Below are 19,292 nucleotides of genomic sequence, written 5' to 3'. Positions count from 1 at the left end.
TTTATTTGCTTCATTTTTCATCCAATTCAACAAGAAACAAATTGCATTATTTAGTTTATTTTCTCCATTTTTTATCGCATTCAACAAGAAAAATTCAAAAAATTGCATTATTTCCTTGCATTTTCTTCATTTTTCATCGCATTTAACAAGAAAAATTCAAAACTTGCATTATTTCCTTTATTTTCTTCATTTTTCATCGCATTCAACAAGAATGGTTAGGTTAAATTGGCAATTGTATGCTTTTCTATTCAATTTTCGAGGATCATGGCAGGTTTAATCGACAGTGCCGCAACCGAATGGCCGTCAGAAAATACCGCTGGGACGACAAAAGCCGGTTTCTACCAGTAGAAGAAAAAGAAGGATAAGAAAGATTATGCCCTATCGTTTTGCAAGTACTGGTTTGATCACTGGGTATTTACACTTTTCACGAGATATTCGTAAGAATGTGAAATGTAGTTTCATTCTGTTGGCAGACATGACAATGATCTTTTTTTCAAAATGAAAGCGATTATAGTATGGAGTTGCGGAGGATTGAACTCCGGGCTTTTCGCATGCAAAGCGAACACTCTACCACTGAGTTACAACCCCTTAAGAATAGAGACTATTAGTATGTTCCTGATACTTGCTTTTTACCTCTCGATTATTTGCACTACATTGGAGTTTTGGAGGATTGAACTCTGGTCTTTTCACATGCGAAGCAAGCACTCTAACTCTGAGTTACAACCCCTTAACTTATGTCCGTTTGCTTTGAGTGACTGTTAACTATTGCGACACGTATGTGTTTCCAATGGAGAAGAAGATTTAAAGTAAAAAAGAATAAAACTTGAAAGGAAGGTTTTGTCAAGAGTGGGGTTCGAACCCACGCCTTCTTCGAAGACCAGAATGCCAAGTAACGGATATCACAAGATTACATATTAATCTATTATTTGAATTTGAATTAGAATCTTAAGTCTGGCGCCTTAACCACTCGGCCATCTTGACATTGTTATCGCAATGGCTACTTATATTGCAATGTGGCGTAAACTAGGTGTATTGAGAAGAGCACACAATTGTAACTATGACAGGGCAAAATATCAATAATTAATGGCAATTGTATGCTTTTCTCTTCAATTTTCGAGGATCATGGCAGGTTTAATCGACAGTGCCACAAAAGAATGGCCGTCAGAAAATACCGCTGGGACGACAAAAGCCGGTTTCTACCAGTAGAAGAAAAAGAAGGATAAGAAAGATTATGCCCTATCGTTTTGCAAGTACTGGTTTGATCACTGGGTATTTACACTTTTCACGAGATATTCGTAAGAATGTGGAATGTACTTCCATTCTGTTGGCAGACATGACAATGATCTTTTTTTCAAAATGAAAGCGATTATAGTATGGAGTTGCGGAGGATTGAACTCCGGGCTTTTCGCATGCAAAGCGAACACTCTACCACTGAGTTACAACCCCTCAAGAATAGAGCCTATTAGTATGTTCCTGATACTTGCTTTTTACCTCTCGATTATTTGCACTACATTGGAGTATTGGAGGATTGAACTCTGGTCTTTTCACATGCGAAGCAAGCACTCTACCTCTGAGTTACAACCCCATAACTTATGCCCGTTTGCTTTGAGTGACTGTTAACTATTGCGACACGTATGTGTTTTCAATGGAGAAGAAGATTTAAAGTAAAAAAGAATAAAACTTTAAAGGAAGGTTTTGTCAAGAGTAGGGTTCGAACCCACGCCTTCTTCGAAGACCAGAATGCCAAGTAACGGATATCACAAGATTACCTATTAATCTATTATTTGAATTTGAATTAGAATCTTAAGTCTGGCGCCTTAACCACTCGGCCATCTTGACATTGTTATCGCAATGGCTACTTATATTGCAATGTGGCGTAAACTAGGTGTATTGAGAAGAGCACACAATTGTAACTATGACAGGGCAAAATATCAATAATTAATGGCAATTGTATGCTTTTCTGTTCAATTTTCGAGGATCATGGCAGGTTTAATCGACAGTGCCAAAACCGAATGGCCGTCAGAAAATACCGCTGGGACGACAAAATCCGGTTTCTACCAGTAGAAGAAAAAGAAGGATAAGAAAGATTATGCCCTATCGTTTTGCAAGTACTGGTTTGATCACTGGGTATTTACACTTTTCACGAGATATTCGTAAGAATGTGGAATGTAGTTTCATTCTGTTAGCATACATGACAATGATCTTTTTTTCAAAATGAAAGCGATTATAGTATGGAGTTGCGGAGGATTGAACTCCGGGCTTCTCGCATGCAAAGCGAACACTCTACCACTGAGTTACAACCCCTTAAGAATAGAGACTATTAGTATGTTCCTGATACTTGCTTTTTACCTCTCGATTATTTGCACTACATTGGAGTATTGGAGGATTGAACTCTGGTCTTTTCACATGCGAAGCAAGCACTCTAACTCTGAGTTACAACCCCTTAACTTATGTCCGTTTGCTTTGAGTGACTGTTAACGATTGCGACACGTATGTGTTTTCAATGGAGAAGAAGATTTAAAGTAAAAAAGAATAAAACTTTAAAGGAAGGTTTTGTCAAGAGTGGGATTCGAACCCACGCCTTCTTCGAAGACCAGAATGCCAAGTAACGGATGTCACAAGATTACCTATTAATCTATTATTTGAATTTGAATTAGAATCTTAAGTCTGGCGCCTTAACCACTCGGCCATCTTGACATTGTTAACGCAATGGCTACTTATACTGCAATGTGGCGTAAACTAGGTGTATTGAGAAGAGCACACAATTGTAACTATGACAGGGCAAAATATCATTAATTATGGCAATTGTATGGTTTTTTGTTCAATTTTCGAGGATCATGGCAGGTTTAATCGACAGTGCCAAAACCGAATGGCCGTCAGAAAATACCGCTGGGACGACAAAATCCGGTTTCTACCAGTAGAAGAAAAAGAAGGATAAGATAGATTATGCCCTATCGTTTTGCAAGTACTGGTTTGATCACTGGGTATTTACACTTTTCACGAGATATTCGTAAGAATGTGGAATGTAGTTTCATTCTGTTAGCATACATGACAATGATCTTTTTTTCAAAATGAAAGCGATTATAGTATGGAGTTGCGGAGGATTGAACTCCGGGCTTCTCGCAAGCAAAGCGAACACTCTACCACTGAGTTACAACCCCTTAAGAATAGAGACTATTAGTATGTTCCTGATACTTGCTTTTTACCTCTCGATTATTTGCACTACATTGGAGTATTGGAGGATTGAACTCTGGTCTTTTCACATGCGAAGCAAGCACTCTAACTCTGAGTTACAACCCCTTAACTTATGTCCGTTTGCTTTGAGTGACTGTTAACGATTGCGACACGTATGTGTTTTCAATTGAGAAGAAGATTTAAAGTAAAAAAGAATAAAATTTGAAAGGAAAGTTTTGTCAAGAGTGGGGTTCGAACCCACGCCTTCTTCGAAGACCAGAATACCAAGTAACGGATATCACAAGATTACCTATTGATCTATTATTTGAATTTGAATTATAATCTTAAGTCTGGCGCCTTAACCACTCGGCCATCTTGACATTGTTATCGCAATGGCTACTTATATTGCAATGTGGCGTAAACTAGGTGTATTGAGAAGAGCACACAATTGTAACTATAACAGGGCAAAATATCAATAATTAATGGCAATTGTATGCTTTTCTGTTCAATTTTCGAGGATCATGGCAGGTTTAATCGACAGTGCCACAACCGAATGGCCGTCAGAAAATACCGCTGGGACGACAAAAGCCGGTTTCTACCAGTAGAAGAAAAAGAAGGATAAGAGAGATTATGCCCTATCGTTTTGCAAGTACTGGTTTGATCACTGTGTAACAGAACGCTCGGTCAACTCCCGTTTTTCTGTTACTTTCCCTTTCTACAAAACAATCTCTAACGTCGACTACTAGATGTCGCTTCCGCTATACTTCATCTCATACCAGAGGAGGCTGCTACCATTTGAATCTGCCACCAACTCGCCCCATCTTTGCCGCCAACTGCCCCACCCCTTTCCCTTGTTACTTTCCCTTTCTACAAAACAATCTCTAACGTCGACTACTAGATGTCGCTTCCGCTATACTTCATCTCATACCAGAGGAGGCTGCTACCATTTGAATCTGCCGCCAACTCGCCCCATCTTTGCCGCCAACTGCCCCACCCCTTTCCCTTGTTACTTTCCCTTTCTACAAGACAATCTCTAACGTCGACTACTAGATGTCGCTTCCGCTATTCTCCATCTCATACCAGAGGAGGCTGCTACCATTTGAATCTGCCGCCAACTCGCCCCATCTCGCCCCATCCCTTTCCCTTTTTACTATCCCCTTTCCTTTTTCGCTATATTAACTTTAGGCGTACTTTTATCTTTTATGACACTATATAAATATATTTTCCTTTTTCCTTCAACGCTTTTCAATAACAAACTCCCTTTTCGTCCGTCTCCGCTCTTGCCATGTCTTAACGTGTCTGCTCCCGTTTCCCTATACTATCCTCTCTAGGCCTAAACATGTCTGCTCCCTATACTTCCTCTCTAGGCCTATGCTAACCGTGCAGCCAGAATTAGTATAAAAACTGTATGTAAATGTAATTCTGTACTGCATTCTCCCACGGCATTCACACTACCATTGTGTTCCAGTCGCACTCTCCTTTTTGGTATTGTATTAGTTATATTTTTCCCTTGTGCTCAGTGCCTGTTATTTAAGCTAAGTGCCATTTTCCAACTGTACCTCGAAACTTGCCGTTTCGCGACAAGCCTAACCGCTCAGCCCGCTACCACATTTTCTCCATACAAGTAGTATTGTCTCACCTATTTATCGTCTCACTATTTAATATTATTAGTTCACTTTATTGTATGATCTGTCCGTTATCAATACATTGTTTAGCCTTAATTATTCCCGTCGGTCTTAGACACTTCACTTTGACATTGTGAGTAAAGTCGCCTCATAGTATTTAAGTTCTTCGTATTGGCGACACAATGATTCCGTTGTGTCGACCTTTACATCTGGTGGCAGCGATTTTCGAACTCACTTACAATGTCATCGTACGGTGCTAGGCCTAAGACTAAAAGTATTTTTCGTAAAAACTTGGAAGATTTAAACGATATTTCTACCGATAAAACTGTACCGATTCTTCCAACTAAACTTCCTCTTTCTGTCCCAATTACTTCCACTCCGCTCGCATCTACCGCTCAGAAGCGCCAAACAATAGACACTCGTGTTATAAATAGACCTACTCGATCAAATAAGAATTATGTCCAACTAAAAAGTATTCCCGATCCTGAATATTTGTTTAAACGAAACGTAAATAAGGGAATTTCAAAATCTTTTGCGGAAAAATTCGTTAGTTTTTTTTCCCCGTCGCCGAAAAAATCTAAAGTTGAATCGACTATTTCTCCGATTAAAAAGCTTGCGTTTGACCGTTCCATTTCTCCAAAAGAAATTGAGCCGATTATTTCTGTTCCTTCAGTAATTGAATCACCAGGGACCGTTCAGTCTAACCGTACTAGTGTGGGGCAAACTAGTATAATTAAAAAATCTTCTGGCACAACCGATACTATTATTGAAATACCAGAAGATCTAACTGTAAACGAAATTTCAAATTTGCCTGTTAAAAATACTGAAAATAAGACAATTTTTATTCAAAATAACGCGGAGATTTCAGTAACTAATCACAATTTAATCACGACTGCCAACGGCATCGATTGTCAATCAGCTGTTGAAGAAGAAGATACTCTTTTTGACATTCTTAATCGTATTGGTGGATTAATACGCAATCTTCCCCCCACAGTTTTGCCTACGCCGGTAGCGTTTAGTAATTCGACTATCGAGGCCATTCATAACCCGATAACTTACACACCGTATATTCATTTCGATAACGTTATAAGTGAACTGGGAAAGCATAGTATCGCTGTAGGGGGAGAGGAAGAATCAGTTGAGGATATTATCGAATTTCCCAATAAACAAACCATTTCCCATGGAAACGAAGACGGCCGAAATACAATCAATTCGCAGCAAATACGAGTATTTGGTGACGAACGAACTGAAAAAGCCCCGCCCAAATTACACGACGAGCTCAGAGATAATAAAGTCAATTACGGTTATCTTGAAGAAGGGGCCAGTAGTAACAGATATTTCCCTTCTTCGGGAATTTTTCAAAACAGCTATCAGGAATCGATTCGACCGATTTTCCCATTTCCCTCTTCCTCTTTCGGTTTTCCAAATCCTTCCGAGATTAATCCGTTTAAACGACAAACCGACGGGGATTTGGACTCGAGCGTTAGAAACGACAGCCCTTTTAGCTGTATATGCGAATTGTGCAGTGACCGAACTAATAACGATAATCGAATTCATCAACGCGACTTGGGAATTCCTACAGGAAGTGGGGATATTCAATACCAAATTAGAAACGATCAGTCGTGTTTGGGTCCCGAAACAGCAGGGAATTTTCTCTCTTTACCACCCACTCAAACAGCTATCGTCGATATTGAGTTGTCACCACCACGCAGCGAAAGAAAAATTAATTTTTCGTTACAAACCGACAATCAGCACAATAAATCTGAGCGATTGCCGTATTTTCCCGTCGTTTCTGGGAGTGAATTTATTGCGCCTTTTCAGCCTAGTTACCCAAGATCAGGGGTGCATTCTTCCGACATCGACACTCCCAATTATCTATCAGGCGCTTGCGCGACAAACGAAGTTAATCAAAAATCCCCAGACGAAGATACAGTATCGGAGAAAGTATTTAATTTCTGCAGCAATATCGGCAGATCCGACTCGTTTGCTGCACGAACAGAAAGCAGAAATCCAAATACAGATAGAGACTTTGTTGAGAGAAATTGCAACACCGAGCAATCAAATAGACCTACAGAGCCCAGTAAAACTAGTATCAAAAATACAAGTTACGGGGGGAAAGAAAGAATCAATAAAGGGAAATATATCTCAGAGGAAATGGCTGCCGATTCCACTCGCCCAAAACCCAGCTTTTTCGAGCAACATCGAACAGTCGATGAACCTCCCCGTAGGGGTAGAAGGGAAGGAGACTATGAAAAAAGAAGCGACGAAAGAAATCCCAGCGGATGGGCAGGTAGAGGAAGTAATGATTATAGACCAAGGGAGTCTGACACACAATCATCAGATACCGACGAATCAACCTTCTTCGTTGAATATCAGCCATCTCGTGACACTATTAAAAGCCTCAAACCAAAAGGCAATAATAATTCTTCTTCAATAAGAAGCCCTTCTCCCAAAAAAGCTAGTAGTCCCAATAGACCAAGCCAAAATTTTTCGGATACTCATAAAGGAAGAGGAGCTATGACCATGTTGAATCAGATTCAAAATTATACTGGAAGTCCAGCTGTTCGTTTTGATCGCTGGATTAAATTATTTGACAACGTAGTCGCAATGTCAAATTGGAATAACGCAGATATAGTCAATATGCTATCGACTAAAATGTCAGGAGAAGCATACGACCTATTACAGAATATAATGGAAAGTGGCACCCAGGAATATAGTAGTATAAAATCCTATTTCCAAGAAAACTTTCATGGCGACGAAAATTCCGACTATTATCAGACTAAATTCGATGAAATACAAAGAAAGCCTAAAGAAAATATTTTAAACTACGCGTTTCGTTTAAAAACAATATATCAGCGCGCTTATCCTTCAAACAAACTTGAGTCAGCGGAAGAAAAAGCGACTCAGCTACGTTTTCTCCGTCAGAAATTTTTGCAAGGCCTAGAGCATGAGCTACAACATATTGTACGCTACAAAAAAGTCTCTTCTTTTGAGGAACTTGTAGCAGTAACTCAGAAATATGCGAAAAGAGTACAGTTAGACCAGCACAGCAAAGACCAAAAAGTATTTGTCAATGCAGTAGCAGCTAACGATCAGAAAGATTCTCTCATAGTTCAGGCAATAGAAAGACAAAACGAAACAATTTGTGCCATTGCAACCAGTCTTAAAATGGGAAATAAGCCTGCGGAGGCAAATTTATATAATAATTCGGTCCAAAATTCAAATTTTGATAATCGATTGGACCGATTAACTGAATCGATCATTGACCTTCGAGGCCTAATGCAAGCAAACATGGAAACAAATATTTCTCTTAATCAGAATAGCGTTGGGCAATCTAATCAGCAAAATCATCAAACCTCCGCTCCCAGAAATAATTTTAATAAGCAACGGCCAAACACTAGATTTCAACAACCCGTCGGGAGGGAAACATATCTTTTTGACAGTCAGCCTTCCCATTATCCAAATCCAAATTTTCCACCGTTAGACTTTTCCCTCCAACCCCCCGTTCCGCAATTTCCGCAGCCTCTCCGCACTTTCCCTCAGGCAATTCAGCAGCCAACCCAGCAAACGAATCAACGGTTTCAGCAACCGCCCCGTCCTTTTCAGCCCCCCCAACCAACGTTTCAGCAACCAATTCGCCCACAGCAAAGTGGAATGAAATGTACAAACTGCGGGTTGACAAATCATAACATAGAAACATGCTACCGTAATCAACGGCAGGCCTTGGATGCAAACGTTTGCTTTTATTGTAAGAATACTGGCCACAGGGCTAATGGATGTCCGAATAGACCAAATATTATTCGACCGGCGCCGCCTGGGTTTTTACAGACTCAGGGAAACGCGTAAGGGCCGACTGTAATAGGGCAGTCGAAATTAGGCCACAATTTCCCCAAAAACCTAGACTAATGGCACAAGTTACCGCTTTCAGCAAAAATTCAGCACCCCGTATTTCTATGAAAATTTTTAATTATCCGTTTAAAGCCTTGTTTGACACGGGCGCAGCAAGAAGTCTGCTCCATATAAATGTATTCAATAAAATTGTTTCGGACCAAATTAATTGCTCTGAATCAGGTGCGATGTCGCCCCAACAATTAATTTGCTCCGAATCTGATGTCGATTTGTTCGATATCAATAATAAGCCCTTATTAACAAAAGGGGTTATTACTTTACCAATCGTATATGGTAATCATGTATTAAATCAGGAATTTATCGTCACGAACGGTATTTCTGAGTTATGTGTAATCGGTCAAGATGCCGCCATTAATCACGAATTTGTGTTCGATGGCCGCTCAAAGACAATATTTTTAGCCCGCGATAAATCAGAGGATCATTTGATTGTTAATCAAGGGGCGTGTGTATCTGTTGAAAAAGAAATATCCGAGACATTAATGACCTCGGTCGGAAATGTTAGGATAGCCCCCCTCACCTCTCAGGTGGTGGAGGCTGAGATTCAAGGGCAATCCGATGTGATAGCTCCCCTCTCAATCTTTTTATTCTCTCCGAATGCACAGTTGCCGGAGGGAATTTGTATCCAAAGTTTCGTTAATAATGTTAGTATAGACGGGAAATACCTCATAGAGCTGGAAAATAAAAATAATCAATCGATTCTATTGCCAAGGAAATTTATTCTTGGAACTATTGAGTTCTCTTGTCTAATGGTGGGGAAAGTCTCCACCAGCTGGCAATCAGCTGATGCCGAGCAAGAGAATGATATTAAAATTAAAGAATCAAAGACTGATCCAGATGTAGATGCTGAATTCAAAGAATCTATTGCTGAATTATTGCGCGATTTTCCGAAACTTTTTGCGACGGAAAATTCTGAACTTGGTAGTACTGGGTTGATAAAACATTCAATTGACACCCAAGGGAAAGGGCCTATTCGACTTCGTCCCTATCGGACGGGGAGGAAACAGAAGGAGGAGCTAGAGAGACAAATTAAAGAAATGATGGCTACGAATGTTATTCAACACTCCACCTCTCCGTGGGCGGCGCCAGTTATTTTAGTTGAAAAGAAAAGTGGAGAACTTAGATTTTGCATAGATTATCGTAAATTAAATAGCTTAACAAAAAAAGATTCTTTTCCTCTTCCGCGCATCGACAGTACGTTGGATAGACTTTATGGGAAAAAAATATTCACTACACTTGACCTTGCCTCAGGGTATTGGCAGATTGAGTTAGATGACCCGTCGAAAGAAAAAACTGCTTTTATCGTAGAAAACAACCTTTATGAATTTATTAGAATGCCTTTCGGGCTTTGTAATGCGCCAGCCACCTTTCAAAGAGTAATGAATTATATTCTGAGAGACGTCTCGGGAGTTAAAGCTTTAGTCTATTTGGATGACGTCATTATTTATTCCGATACGTTCGAAAGCCATATTGAAGATATTAGAGAAGTTTTTACATTAATACAAAATGCGGGATTAAAATTAAAATTAAAGAAATGTCAATTTATAAAAAAATCTGTTAAATATTTGGGTCACATTATTTCACGAGATGGAATAGGCCCAGACCCAGAAAAAATAGAAAAGATAGCTAATTATAAAACGCCGGTATCAGCCGACGAAGTACGATCGTTTTTAGGGCTTGCTGGTTATTATAGGCGCTTTATTCCAAATTTTGGCACAATAGCGCAACCTTTAACGGCAAAAACACATAAAGATGCGTTAAAAAATTCTTTTATTTGGGAGGATATTGACTAAAAGGCGTTTGACACGCTGCGTACTTGTCTCGTCACGCCTCCCGTTTTGGCATATCCTGATTTCAACCTTGAATTTTTATTATTTACTGATGCATGCGATTATGGAATCGGCTCAGTTCTTTCACAAGTACAAGATGGTGTTGAGAAACCGATCGCTTACGCTAGTAGACAACTAAAGCCGTCGGAGAAAAAATATGCTACAGTAGAAAAAGAAGCTTTAGCCGTCGTATTTTCTATTAAACATTTTCGTCACTACCTGCTTGACAAACCTTTTACCGTCATTAGTGACCATCGACCCTTGCAGTGGCTAGAAAATCAAAAAGACAATAATGGGAGATTGGGAAGATGGGCTATTTTGCTTGCGGGCACTAATTACAAAATAAAGTATAGGCCTGGCCGTATTCACCAAAATGCGGATTGCCTTTCACGCCTTCGCGTTTCTCATGTTCGAATAGAAAATTCAGAAATTGATATTTGGGCTAGCCAAGCAGCTGACCCTCTTTGTCAAGCAATAAATAATTATCTTGAGAATGGATTTCTCTCAGAAAAAGACGACAAGAAACGGCCTATATGGGCGAAAGAAATTGAGCTATATTTTGAAAAGAATCGCATACTCTATCGGATCGATGAGCCGACGGAAAAAAGTAGGCGAAATATTCCTTGCCAACAGGTCGTTCTTCCCCTCATTCTTAGGCCTACTATTTTAAAAGAAATGCATGATAGCCCACTTTCAGGAGGTCATCTAGCATTTTTACGCACTTATTTAAAAATTAAAACTAGTTATTATTGGCCGACAATTTTGCCTGATATAAAAGAATATTGTAGAACTTGCGAAACGTGTATAGCCAACTCTAAATCTAAGCTGCGAGCTTATCTTTTTCCTCATGAGCTAGCTAAAGCTCCATTTCAGATAATTGGTATAGACTTTTTAGGCCCAATTTCCCCCATCTCGCCAAACGGCAATAACTGTATATGTGTAATGACTGATTATTTTACTAAATTCGTGACGGCAGTCGCCTTGCCTGATCAAACGGCTCGCACAACGGCGGAATGTATATATAAAAATATTGTTTTAATGCACGGACCGCCTCTGGCACTTGTATCCGATCGAGGCCCAAATTTCACTTCTAAATTAATGAAATATTTTTGTCAAAAGTTAAATATTGAACAACGTTTTACTACATCTTATAACCCAGCTAGTAATGGGGAAACCGAGCGTTTTAATCGTACTATGACGACAATGTTACGAAAAGAATTAGTTGACGGGCAGCATGAAAATTGGGAGGATGTGTTGGGTGAAGTATGCTTTGCATACCGATCATCAATACATTCTTCTACAAATGAGAGCCCGTATTACATGTGTTTTGGCCGCGATGTCAACTTCCCCATTAATAAAATTTTAGGGGCGGTCCCAGACCCGGTCCCCTCCTCTAATTACGTCGATTCCCTTTTGGAAAGACTCCGCTATAGTTTTCAAAGGGCGCATGAATATAATGTAAAAGCGCGGGAACGACAAAGAGAGCAGTACAATAAGCGGGCTTTACTTCATAATTACAAACCGGGCGATAGAGTTTTACTAGATATAAGGGAAGTAACAAAAGGCGATAATAAAAAATTTACTTCCAAGTTTAAGGGCCCTTACAGAGTTATCAAAGTAAATAATAATCATACAGTCGAAATAGCTGATAGTTCATTTCAAATTAAACTTGTGCATAGCAATAGACTTAAACCTTTGTTCGAAACGATGTTATGGACTGATGAACCCATGCCTGACATGGAGTCAACAGTCGAACCGAGAGAACGTTTTCGTAAACAAATAGCCACTCAGACTGATTGGGATTCCCATGATGAATCTGATATTGAAAGTATTGAGGAAAATAACTCTGTTGATCCAGTAGAGACTGAACCTGCTCTTGATTTCAATCCCCCTGAAATTAATATACCTAGTAATGATATTTCAGTCGAGCTAAACGACGATGTAGATATTCCTCTTTTCAATCACGACGAAATAGAATTTGATAACCCACCCGTAAACATACCTCACCCCCGTCCCTTATCTCCCATCGTCACAATTATTAACAATAACGAAAATATTCCAAACCCCATTGAACGTCCGCGTTTACGACCGAGGTCGGCTATCAAGCCGAAATCGCGTTTAATTGCGGAAGTTTAGAGAAAAAAAAAGTTTATTAGAAAGAAAAGTTCAGTATATTTCCTCCACAAAAAAAATAAAATCAATATGCATACTTTTGAAAGTATGAAGCGAAAAAAAAACACAATCAAGCAATTTACATTCAGTGCGAGACCAGATGTCTTTAGCCTACCCCAACAAAAAAAAATAATAAAAGTGAAACGAGAATTTTGAAAAATATATACGTGCACAAAACAAAACAAAAATTCGGAAACGATAAGAAAAAATTCTACAGGCACTCATGAAAGGCGGAATCAAATGTCGAAATCGTATAGTGCGCGCAAATACTACCCGACGGAAATCAATGTGCAGAAAAATAAAAATGTGTTTTTCTTGAAGACAATTGTGCCAGCTGTGACTATATACTCCCGCCGTTAACTTTGAGTAATAAGAAAAAACGGTGTATTCTGAAACAGCCACCGTGAGCATTGTGCCAGTTCAACATTTTATTTTTTTCCCCCAATCGACAAGTGACCCGGAAATGAAACTTATAATGAAATAGAGCTAGGGTCTTCCGCTTTAAGAAATACTCTCCCTTCTAACTTCGTTAATTCTCTTTTGAAAAATAAATAAATAAAAAAAAAAAAAAAAAAAAAACATAACAAAAAAAACAAAAACAAAAAAATAGTAGAAAAAAAATATGATTTAAGTAAAAAGAATAATCAAAATAAAAAAAAAAAAAAAGCAAACAACAATAAAAAAATTAATGCATACTTGCCAATCAAATCAATCAAATCAAATCAAATTTTACAATCAAATGTATAACAATGTATTTCAACAACAAACGAAACAAATCAAAACAAAAAAAACACCCTTCATGCAATCACATATAATCAAATATCATTTTCACACAAATAACGTGAATGAACTCGAAACATTTTTTTCTCTTTGTAATCATTTGGGCGGATATATATATATGCATGCACCTTTTTCCACATCTCTCGACACACTCCTCCACTCGTCGAAAGCTGAAAAGCTACTAAATTCCATATGTCCCATCGTTATATTGTTTACTTCCTTCGCCCTCCCATCCACCGATAAGTTCGGGAAAATCTTTTTTAACACTTGCCTTTCTACCTTCTCTATTTTTATCCTCCGTATTTTGGTAAAACATTTTTGGGGGAAAGGAAACAGCCATGGGTTCTCAATATAGTGTCAATTATACCTTCCACTCTTTCCTATGATAAAATATGTCCCTTTTTGTCGCCTCTCTCTTTTTCGCCGCCTCTCTTTTTTCCCTTCCTCTTGCTATTTTTAACTTACTTATTTATTATTACTTATTCCTATACTTAAAATTCTTTTACTTACAACTACGCTGCATATGTTAAACGCGTATTCCATTAATCCCAAATCATGTTGCTCCTCATCATTATTAACTGTTCATCAAAGAAAACGATTTAATTCGCATCATCCGAAGAACAACGTCACATCAAACATGCGCAAGTAGTTCCAACAGCACCGGATGTGTCAGCTATTCAGTGCACACCCATTCCTGTCAACTTTACTACTGAAATCACTATTTGTGGCGCGCAGCCTCGTTTCAAAAAATTTTACTATCAGCCGAACCGGATGGAAATTGACAAATTTCACTCCTTGCTATTGGACTAGCGGGACAGTGAATTTTAACGATCGTCTCCACACCTTCCGCAATAATACTTGGGAGCCTGTTGAGACTTCTCTCGTCGTTCCTCAACGTGATTTGGCAGACGCTTTTCGCTATACTGATGTTACTTTCTTCGAATATCATCAACGTTCAAATCCTGCGCATGCTGACTCACAGACCAGCCCAATGGATATTATAGCCGACCTGACGGCCTCAATCAATGAACATTCTGCAAAAGGATCTACACAAGAGACTACCATTGGAGCATCCAACATCATTGTTACGGCGATTGAAAAAACCAACACAGCTTTTGGGAACTTCCGTTTCTTCCTTCTTATCGTCACTCTGATTTGTGCCCTTATTTTTGGCGTGCCCATTTGCATCGCTACAAATTGTTGCGGACCCTCGAGACTGCTGCAATATTTAAAAGAAAAATTTGACCACTTCAAAGGATCTTACTATTTGGATGATGATCAGAATCATTCCGAATACGATCCGTCTGCTGTTTAGATTCCGTGACGTAATCTCATAGGGCCGGGAGCGATGTAACAGAACGCTCGGTCAACTCCCGTTTTTCTGTTACTTTCCCTTTCTACAAAACAATCTCTAACGTCGACTACTAGATGTCGCTTCCGCTATACTTCATCTCATACCAGAGGAGGCTGCTACCATTTGAATCTGCCGCCAACTCGCCCCATCTTTGCCGCCAACTGCCCCACCCCTTTCCCTTGTTACTTTCCCTTTCTACAAAACAATCTCTAACGTCGACTACTAGATGTCGCTTCCACTATACTTCATCTCATACCAGAGGAGGCTGCTACCATTTGAATCTGCCGCCAACTCGCCCCATCTTTGCCGCCAACTGCCCAACCCCTTTCCCTTGTTACTTTCCCTTTCTACAAGACAATCTCTAACGTCGACTACTAGATGTCGCTTCCGCTATTCTCCATCTCATACCAGAGGAGGCTGCTACCATTTGAATCTGCCGCCAACTCGCCCCATCTCGCCCCATCCCTTTCCCTTTTTACTATCCCCTTTCCTTTTTCGCTATATTAACTTTAGGCGTACTTTTATCTTTTATGACACTATATAAATATATTTTCCTTTTTCCTTCAACGCTTTTCAATAACAAACTCCCTTTTCGTCCGTCTCCGCTCTGACCATGTTTTAACGTGTCTGCTCACGTTTCCCTATACTATCCTCTCTAGGCCTAAACATGTCTGCTCCCTATACTTCCTCTCTAGGCCTATGCTAACCGTGCAGCCAGAATTAGTATAAAAACTGTATGTAAATGTAATTCTGTACTGCATTCTCCCACGGCATTCACACTACCATTGTGTTCCAGTCGCACTCTCCTTTTTGGTATTGTATTAGTTATATTTTTCCCTTGTGCTCAGTGCCTGTTATTTAAGCTAAGTGCCATTTTCCAACTGTACCTCGAAACTTGCCGTTTCGCGACAAGCCTAACCGCTCAGCCCGCTACCACATTTTCTCCATACAAGCAGTATTGTCTCACCTATTTATCGTCTCACTATTTAATATTATTAGTTCACTTTATTGTATGATCTGTCCGTTATCAATACATTGTTTAGCCTTAATTATTCCCGTCGGTCTTAGACACTTCACTTTGACATTGTGAGTAAAGTCGCCTCAGAGTATTTAAGTTCTTCGTATTGGCGACACAATGATTCCGTTGTGTCGACCTTTACAACTGGGTATTTACACTTTTCACGAGATATTCGTAAGAATGTGGAATGTAGTTTCATTCTGTTGGCAGACATGACAATGATCTTTTTTTCAAAATGAAAGCGATTATAGTATGGAGTTGCGGAGGATTGAACTCTGGTCTTCTCACATTTAAAGCGAGCAATCTACCTTTGAGTTACAACCCCTTAACTTATGCCCGTTTGCTTTAGTGACTGTAAAAGATTGCGACACGTATTTGTTTTCAATGGAGAAGAAGATTTAAAGTAAAAAAGAATATAACTTGAAAGGAAGATTTTTTCAAGAGTGGGGTTCGAACCCACGCTTTTTTCGAAGACCAGAATGCCAAGTAACGGATGTCACAAGATTACCTATTGATCTATTATTTGAATTTGAATTAGAATCTTAAGTCTGGCGCCTTAACCACTCGGCCATCTTGACATTGTTAACGCAATGGCTACTTATACTGCAATGTGGCGTAAACTAGGTGTATTGAGAAGGCACACAATTGTAACTATGACAGGGCATAATATCAATAATTATGGCAATTGTATGCTTTTTTGTTCAATTTTCGAGGATCATGGCAGGTTTAATCGACAGTGCCAAAACCGAATGGCCGTCAGAAAATACCGCTGGGACGACAAAATCCCGTTTCTACCAGTAGAAGAAAAAGAAGGATAAGAAAGATTATGCCCTATCGTTTTGCAAGTACTGGTTTGATCACTGGGTATTTACACTTTTCACGAGATATTCGTAAGAATGTGGAATGTAGTTTCATTCTGTTAGCAGACATGACAATGATCTTTTTTTTTCAAAATGAAAGCGATTATAGTATGGAGTTGCGGAGGATTGAACTCCGGGCTTTTCGCATGCAAAGCGAACACTCTACCACTGAGTTACAACCCCTTAAGAATAGAGACTATTAGTATGTTCCTAATACTTGCTTTTTACCTCTCGATTATTTGCACTACATTGGAGTATTGGAGGATTGAACTCTGGTCTTTTCACATGCGAAGCAAGCACTCTAACTCTGAGTTACAACCCCTTAACTTATGTCCGTTTGCTTTGAGTGACTGTTAACTATTGCGACACGTATGTGTTTCCAATGGAGAAGAAGATTTAAAGTAAAAAAGAATAAAACTTGAAAGGAAGGTTTTGTCAAGAGTGGGGTTCGAACCCACGCCTTCTTCGAAGACCAGAATGCCAAGTAACGGATATCACAAGATTACCTATTAATCTATTATTTGAATTTGAATTAGAATCTTAAGTCTGGCGCCTTAACCACTCGGCCATCTTGACATTGTTATCGCAATGGCTACTTATATTGCAATGTGGCGAAAACTAGGTGTATTGAGAAGAGCACACAATTGTAACTATGACAGGGCAAAATATCAATAATTAATGGCAATTGTATGCTTTTCTGTTCAATTTTCGAGGATCATGGCAGGTTTAATCGACAGTGCCACAACCGAATGGCCGTCAGAAAATACCGCTGGGACGACAAAAGCCGGTTTCTTTCAGTAGAAGAAAAAGAAGGATAAGAAAGATTATGCCCTATCGTTTTGCAAGTACTGGTTTGATCACTGGGTATTTACACTTTTCACGAGATATTCGTAAGAATGTGGAATGTAGTTTCATTCTGTTAGCAGACATGACAATGATCTTTTTTTCAAAATGAAAGCGATTATAGTATGGAGTTGCGGAGGATTGAACTCCGGGCTTTTCGCATGCGAAGCGAACACTCTACCACTGAGTTACAACCCCTTAAGAATAGAAACTATTAGTATGTTCCTAATACTTGCTTTTTACCTCTCGATTATTTGCACTACATTGGAGTATTGGAGGATTGAACTCTGGTCTTTTCACATGCGAAGCAAGCACTCTAACTCTAAGTTACAACCCCTTAACTTATGTCCGTTTGCTTTGAGTGACTGTTAACTATTGCGACACGTATGTGTTTCCAATGGAGAAGAAGATTTAAAGTAAAAAAGAATAAAACTTAAAAGGAAGGTTTTGTCAAGAGTGGGGTTCGAACCCACGCCTTCTTCGAAGACAAGAATGCCAAGTAACGGATATCACAAGATTATCTATTAATCTATTATTTGAATTTGAATTAGAATCTTAAGTCTGGCGCCTTAACCACTCGGCCATCTTGACATTGTTATCGCAATGGCTACTTATATTGCAATGTGGCGAAAACTAGGTGTATTGAGAAGAGCACACAATTGTAACTATGACAGGGCAAAATATCAATAATTAATGGCAATTGTATGCTTTTCTGTTCAATTTTCGAGGATCATGGCAGGTTTAATCGACAGTGCCACAACCGAATGACCGTCAGAAAATACCGCTGGGACGACAAAAGCCGGTTTCTTTCAGTAGAAGAAAAAGAAGGATAAGAAAGATTATGCCCTAGCGTTTTGCAAGTACTGGTTTGATCACTGGGTATTTACACTTTTCACGAGATATTCGTAAGAATGTGGAATGTAGTTTCATTCTGTTAGCAGACATGACAATGATCTTTTTTTTCAAAATGAAAGCGATTATAGTATGGAGTTGCGGAGGATTGAACTCCGGGCTTTTCGCATGCAAAGCGAACACTCTACCACTGAGTTACAACCCCTTAAGAATAGAAACTATTAGTATGTTCCTAATACTTGCTTTTTACCTCTCGATTATTTGCACTACATTGGAGTATTGGAGGATTGAACTCTGGTCTTTTCACATGCGAAGCAAGCACTCTAACTCTGAGTTACAACCCCTTAACTTATGTCCGTTTGCTTTGAGTGACTGTTAACTATTGCGACACGTATGTGTTTCCAATGGAGAAGAAGATTTAAAGTAAAAAAGAATAAAACTTGAAAGGAAGGTTTTGTCAAGAGTGGGGTTCGAACCCACGCCTTCTTCGAAGACCAGAATGCCAAGTAACGGATATCACAAGATTACCTATTAATCTATTATTTGAATTTGAATTAGAATCTTAAGTCTGGCGCCTTAACCACTCGGCCATCTTGACATTGTTATCGCAATGGCTACTTATATTACAATGTGGCGAAAACTAGGTGTATTGAGAAGAGCACACAATTGTAACTATGACAGGGCAAAATATCAATAATTAATGGCAATTGTATGCTTTTCTGTTCAATTTTCGAGGATCATGGCAGGTTTAATCGACAGTGCCACAACCGAATGGCCGTCAGAAAATACCGCTGGGACGACAAAAGCCGGTTTCTACCAGTAGAAGAAAAAGAAGGATAAGAAACATTATGCCCTATCGTTTTGCAAGTACTGGTTTGA

At 39.2% G+C, this 19,292-nt stretch overlaps 14 non-coding genes across 14 annotated transcripts; all 14 read right to left on the bottom strand.

The window, feature by feature from the left end:
* Window positions 1-516: 516 nt before the first annotated feature.
* On the bottom strand, window positions 517-588 carry Trnaa-ugc. The gene has a single exon. It is a non-coding gene; the product is annotated as a tRNA-Ala (tRNA).
* Window positions 589-838: 250 nt separating this feature from the next.
* Window positions 839-981, bottom strand: Trnal-uaa. Its single transcript has 2 exons — window positions 945-981; window positions 839-883 (listed from the first exon to the last, which is right to left on the bottom strand). It is a non-coding gene; the product is annotated as a tRNA-Leu (tRNA).
* Window positions 982-1,374: 393 nt separating this feature from the next.
* Trnaa-ugc lies at window positions 1,375-1,446 on the bottom strand. The gene has a single exon. It is a non-coding gene; the product is annotated as a tRNA-Ala (tRNA).
* A 250-nt stretch (window positions 1,447-1,696) lies between these two features.
* Window positions 1,697-1,839, bottom strand: Trnal-uaa. The gene is made up of 2 exons: window positions 1,803-1,839; window positions 1,697-1,741 (listed from the first exon to the last, which is right to left on the bottom strand). It is a non-coding gene; the product is annotated as a tRNA-Leu (tRNA).
* Window positions 1,840-2,232: 393 nt separating this feature from the next.
* Trnaa-ugc lies at window positions 2,233-2,304 on the bottom strand. The gene has a single exon. It is a non-coding gene; the product is annotated as a tRNA-Ala (tRNA).
* A 250-nt stretch (window positions 2,305-2,554) lies between these two features.
* Window positions 2,555-2,697, bottom strand: Trnal-uaa. The gene is made up of 2 exons: window positions 2,661-2,697; window positions 2,555-2,599 (listed from the first exon to the last, which is right to left on the bottom strand). It is a non-coding gene; the product is annotated as a tRNA-Leu (tRNA).
* A 392-nt stretch (window positions 2,698-3,089) lies between these two features.
* On the bottom strand, window positions 3,090-3,161 carry Trnaa-ugc. The gene has a single exon. It is a non-coding gene; the product is annotated as a tRNA-Ala (tRNA).
* Window positions 3,162-3,411: 250 nt separating this feature from the next.
* Window positions 3,412-3,554, bottom strand: Trnal-uaa. Its single transcript has 2 exons — window positions 3,518-3,554; window positions 3,412-3,456 (listed from the first exon to the last, which is right to left on the bottom strand). It is a non-coding gene; the product is annotated as a tRNA-Leu (tRNA).
* A 13,275-nt stretch (window positions 3,555-16,829) lies between these two features.
* Window positions 16,830-16,901, bottom strand: Trnaa-ugc. Its single transcript has one exon. It is a non-coding gene; the product is annotated as a tRNA-Ala (tRNA).
* A 250-nt stretch (window positions 16,902-17,151) lies between these two features.
* Trnal-uaa lies at window positions 17,152-17,294 on the bottom strand. Its single transcript has 2 exons — window positions 17,258-17,294; window positions 17,152-17,196 (listed from the first exon to the last, which is right to left on the bottom strand). It is a non-coding gene; the product is annotated as a tRNA-Leu (tRNA).
* A 393-nt stretch (window positions 17,295-17,687) lies between these two features.
* On the bottom strand, window positions 17,688-17,759 carry Trnaa-cgc. The gene has a single exon. It is a non-coding gene; the product is annotated as a tRNA-Ala (tRNA).
* A 250-nt stretch (window positions 17,760-18,009) lies between these two features.
* On the bottom strand, window positions 18,010-18,152 carry Trnal-uaa. The gene is made up of 2 exons: window positions 18,116-18,152; window positions 18,010-18,054 (listed from the first exon to the last, which is right to left on the bottom strand). It is a non-coding gene; the product is annotated as a tRNA-Leu (tRNA).
* A 394-nt stretch (window positions 18,153-18,546) lies between these two features.
* On the bottom strand, window positions 18,547-18,618 carry Trnaa-ugc. The gene has a single exon. It is a non-coding gene; the product is annotated as a tRNA-Ala (tRNA).
* A 250-nt stretch (window positions 18,619-18,868) lies between these two features.
* On the bottom strand, window positions 18,869-19,011 carry Trnal-uaa. Its single transcript has 2 exons — window positions 18,975-19,011; window positions 18,869-18,913 (listed from the first exon to the last, which is right to left on the bottom strand). It is a non-coding gene; the product is annotated as a tRNA-Leu (tRNA).
* Window positions 19,012-19,292: the final 281 nt, after the last annotated feature.

Source organism: Daphnia pulicaria, chromosome 1 (genome assembly GCF_021234035.1).
Source record: "Daphnia pulicaria isolate SC F1-1A chromosome 1, SC_F0-13Bv2, whole genome shotgun sequence".
Taxonomy (NCBI): domain Eukaryota; kingdom Metazoa; phylum Arthropoda; class Branchiopoda; order Diplostraca; family Daphniidae; genus Daphnia; species Daphnia pulicaria.
This window is presented reverse-complemented; position numbering and strand designations above follow the sequence as displayed.